Genomic DNA, 5,507 nt, shown 5'->3' with positions numbered 1-5,507 from the left:
GTCGAAACTATTCTATATAATTATTTTTATAGATAGTTTTGATGAATAAAACAAAAAATCAAAAAGTAATCCTATGATTTTTAAAATTGTTCGTTGTACAGTGAAAAAAAAAAGAAAGAAGTCTTTTTTCTTCTCTTAAGTTTAAGTTAAGTAAAAAAAGGTAAAAGAATTAAATTGAATTTTAATCAGACATCTTTGGCTTTTGTTAGAACCTTTTGAATCAAGTAGTGGAGTGATTCAAAAGGTTCTTGACAGCTTACAATAAGTTTTCTTATATATACGCTGTCCTATCTTAGTATTTGTTAGGCTTAGCCTTTTTATTCAATTCAATTAGATGTTAATGTAAATGAACCATAACTATGTAAACCTATTCCTAATAGATTGACCCCAAAATAGCATATCCAAATTATAAGAAATCCCATAGAAGCCACAAGTGCGGAATTTACACCTTCCAAATTTTTATTTGTTCGGGTATGTAAATAAATCGCGAATACGGTCCAAGTAATAAATGCCCAAGTTTCCTTTGGGTCCCAATTCCAATATGATCCCCACGCCTCATTAGCCCATACGGCTCCCGAAAGAATTCCTATGGTTAAAAAGATAAACCCGAGACTAATAATACGATAACTCCAACGATCCAATTGTTGAGTCAATTGATACCTGTAAAAATTTTTAGAAGAAAGAAAATAAGTGTTTAATAAAACATTGCTTCTTTCATTCATGTATTGGATTTCGCCAAACGAAAATGACTGATTTAATAAATTATTGTTTTTACCAATAATTTTTATGGCTTTTCGAAATGTAATGACTAGAAGAGCTACTGATAATAATGATCCACATAAAAGAGCTGCATAGCCTAATACCATCATACTTACGTGCATCATTAACCACTGGGATTGGAGAGCAGGCGCTAATATTGCGGATTGATGCATTTTGGTTAAAAGACCCGAAGTGGCAAAGCCTTGGGTAAAAATAACACTTGGTGCGGTTATTGCGCTTAAATCATTTTTACGCTTTTTAAAATAGTAAACCATATGAATAAGGGAGAAACCCCATGAAAGAAAGATTAATGATTCATATAAATCACTTAATGGGAAATGTCCTGAATAAATCCAACGAGTGACTAATAATCCTGTTATACAGAAAAAGGTAACTATCATGCCCTTTTCTGATGAATCATATAGTCCTACGACTTCATCGACTAATAAGAATAAGGTTAAAAAATGAATTGTAATTACAATTGAAACGACCGAAAAGGATATATGAGTTAATATATGCTCTAAAGTTGAAAAAATCATAAGAATTCTGAAAAAAGCGAGGGTTTCTAGATTTTATGGAATGGAAATCAGGAATTAAATTCATTATAGGACTTATTCTATCTCTTTTAGAAGATACTATGCCGCTACTCGGACTCGAACCGAGATGCTCTAGCACTGCTTCCTAAGAGCAGCGTGTCTACCGATTTCACCATAGCGGCTTGCTCGAAATCATAATAAGCCATTTTTTATTCAATCGTCGAGATTGAAGGTGAAGGGGTCAATTCAATGTAAAATGTAAAAGAAGCATTTAATTTAAATTGATGAATAAAAACTCGTTTAAATAGCAATTTGAAGGTTCAAAAAGAATCTTTATTATTTATCGTTTTATTTAATTATCCTTTTTTTTATTTAATATTTAATTTAATATTTAATTATTTCAACAGAGATTTTATAGTTTGTGTTTTCCTAAAAGAGAACTCCTCTATTGTAACTAAACTAACTAGTTGTAACTTCAATTCATAGATAGAATTCAACAAAAAAATGTTCTTTATCATTTTAATTTTTTAATGATTCATCTCTCATTCTTTTATATGATTTTTATGAATCTATAAAAAAAAAAATGCTTATCAATTGAATGAATAAATGAATGAAAAAATATTATTTTTAGAGATCACAATTTCAGCACCACATCCAATGATTTCAAAAGATTTATGTAATTTGCATAGCTTTGTATTAATCGTTAGGATTTTGCGTTTTAAGGATTTATCAAACCAACTAGATATTGGGTTGTACACGTTACGTTATATAAAAAGCGTTTCGATTCCTGTCATAATTGTACCATACTTCAAAAAAGTATTTCGAATTTCGAATTCTAAAAATATGTCTTGATTCATCTTCTTATACAAACATAGAATTTTTTTAGATCATTTTAAATTGATACATTATTTGTATATCCACTAAATTATAAAGGGAGTTTTCTCAATTGGGTTGAAAGCAAGGGAAGGATATATAGTAATTCAGAGAAATAATGATTCATAAAGTTACAAAATTGAAACTTAATGGATTAGTTTCAACAACCCAGTTAAAGCTCTTATATATATGTGCTCCGATATAGCTATAGTATAAATATACAAATTTTTATTATTTAATTATTTAATTATTTATTATTATAAATTGAAATTGAATATTATAAAAATAACAAATTATTATAACACTAAGATACCAAATGGGGCGATGGGGAAAATGAGAATCCCCATCCCGGAAATGAAAAAAAAAAAGATATTCAAAAAAGAAAACCTTTGTATCTTATTCGAGTTAAACCAATTCAGATTAAAAAAAAATTATTTGTCGTACAAAAAAACTTTTTGAATTACCCGTAAAAATAGATCTCGATAATGAAAAAGCTTTCAACGCCGCCCAATATCCTTTCTTTTTCCAAACATTTTTTCGAATACGCTTTTTTGATGTAGAAGTACGTTTTTTTGGAACTGCCATTCAAAAAAAAGGTTATTTAGTGCTATAGTTGGATGTCAAAGACATCTATTTTTAAAACAAAATGATCGGTGTCTTTATGTCATTATTTATCTATTCCTATAGATTTTCTAGATTAATAGATTTTCTAGATTATAATTATCTATATACTACTATATAAATTTCATAAGAACTAAATAGAGATGGGAAAATAACATAAAATGCTTCTATTCTAGAAAAAAAAAAAAAAAAAAATATGATATAACCTTTTTTTATTTATATTCCATACACTATCCAGAAAAAAAGAAGAATTTGTATTTAATTTATTGGTACCTTTCTTTTTTATATCTCCATTCAAATCTATAGGATAGATTAGGATCTATTATGATATATAAATTGAATTGATGAAATCAAAAAAACGTAAAAAAGAGTCTTTCCTTCTCTATCTCTGCCTATTTTTTTTGTCGTCCTACATTTATAATTTATACATCTCCATTTATACACGAAAAATACATCAAAACAAAAAAATGTAAAAAAACCATTTTATTTACCTAATAAAAAACAAACTTGAATTTTTTTCTATTAATTGGTAATTGGTCAAGCTCGAAGAGAGAGTATGCCCAATTTTCATTTTCAATCAAATTCGAATGAGACTCGTAATTAATCTGTTAAAGGATACATAATTTTGAAAAAAAAAAAGAATATTTTTTTTTTCCATTAGTAACTCGGTGATATCATTTGATTACTTCTAACTTCGAAATTTGAATATTTTTGAAATATTTGAGAAAGATTAAAAGATTAATAATAGAAAATTCCAGTTAACTTTGTAATATCTTGATTGTATTATTGCTCCCTTTCCATCAAAAGAGATAAGAGCCGGTGAATCAGAAACGATTAATTAAGAAAGAATAAGAAAAAAGTTTTTATGGAGCATACATATCAATATTCATGGATCATACCTTTTGTGCCACTTCCAATTCCTATTTTAATAGGAATGGGACTCCTACTTTTTCCGACGGCAACAAAAAATCTTCGTCGTATGTGGGCTTTTCCCAATATTTTATTGTTAAGTATAGTTATGATTTTTTCGGTCGATCTGTCTATTCAGCAAATAAATAGAAGTTCTATCTATCAATATGGATGGTCTTGGACCATCAATAATGATTTTTCTTTCGAGTTTGGCTACTTTATTGATTCACTTACCTCTATTATGTCAATATTAATCACTACTGTTGGAATTTTTGTTCTTATTTATAGTGACAATTATATGTCTCATGATCAAGGATATTTGAGATTTTTTGCTTATATGAGTTTATTCAATACTTCAATGTTGGGATTAGTTACTAGTTCTAATTTGATACAAATTTATATTTTTTGGGAATTGGTTGGAATGTGTTCTTATCTATTAATAGGGTTTTGGTTCACACGACCTGTTGCGGCAAACGCTTGTCAAAAAGCGTTTGTAACTAATCGGATAGGCGATTTTGGTTTATTATTAGGAATCTTAGGTTTTTATTGGATAACGGGAAGTTTCGAATTTCAAGATTTGTTCGAAATATTTAATAACGTGATTTATAATAATGAGGTTCATTTTTTATTTGTTACTTTATGTGCCTCTTTATTATTTGCCGGCGCAGTTGCTAAATCTGCGCAGTTTCCCCTTCATGTATGGTTACCTGATGCCATGGAGGGGCCTACTCCTATTTCGGCTCTTATACATGCTGCCACTATGGTAGCAGCGGGAATTTTTCTTGTAGCCCGCCTTCTTCCTCTTTTCATAGTTATACCTTACATAATGAATCTAATATCTTTGATAGGTATAATAACAGTATTATTAGGGGCTACTTTAGCTCTTGCTCAAAAAGATATTAAGAGGGGTTTAGCCTATTCTACAATGTCCCAACTGGGTTATATGATGGTAGCTCTAGGTATGGGGTCTTATCGAGCCGCTTTATTTCATTTGATTACTCATGCTTATTCGAAGGCATTGTTGTTTTTAGGATCCGGATCCATTATTCATTCCATGGAAGCTATTGTTGGATATTCTCCAGATAAAAGCCAGAATATGGTTTTTATGGGCGGTTTAAGAAAGCATGTGCCAATTACACAAATTGCTTTTTTAGTGGGTACACTTTCTCTTTGTGGTATTCCACCCCTTGCTTGTTTTTGGTCCAAAGATGAAATTCTTAGTGACAGTTGGTTGTATTCACCGATTTTTGCAATAATAGCTTGGTCCACGGCCGGATTAACAGCATTTTATATGTTTCGGATCTATTTACTTACTTTTGAAGGACATTTAAACATTAATTTTCAAAATTATAGTGGCAAAAAAGGTAGCTCCTTCTATTCAATAAAACTATGGGGTAAAAAAGAAGAGCAAACAATGATTAACAGAAATTTTCCTTTATCCCCTTTATTAACAATGAATAATTTATTAACAATGAATAATAATGAGAAGCCATATAGAATTGGTGGTAATGTAAAAAAAGGGGCTCTTATTACTATTACGAATTTTGGCTACAAGAAGGCTTTTTCTTATCCTCATGAATCGGATAATACTATGTTATTTCCTATGCTTATACTGGTTCTATTTACTTTTTTTGTTGGAGCCATAGCAATTCCTTTTAATCAAGAAGGAATACATTTGGATATATTATCCAAATTATTAACTCCATCTATAAATCTTTTACATCAAAATTCAAATGATTTTGAGGATTGGTATCAATTTTTAACAAATGCAACTTTTTCAGTGAGTATAGCTTGTTTTGGAATATTTAC

This window comes from Durio zibethinus, unplaced genomic scaffold, assembly GCF_047325235.1.
Source record: "Durio zibethinus cultivar Kanyao isolate XHJ-2024 unplaced genomic scaffold, ASM4732523v1 HiC_scaffold_300, whole genome shotgun sequence".
Lineage (NCBI taxonomy): Eukaryota > Viridiplantae > Streptophyta > Magnoliopsida > Malvales > Malvaceae > Durio > Durio zibethinus.
The sequence above is the reverse complement of the archived record's forward strand: the minus strand, read 5'-3'. Positions refer to the sequence as shown.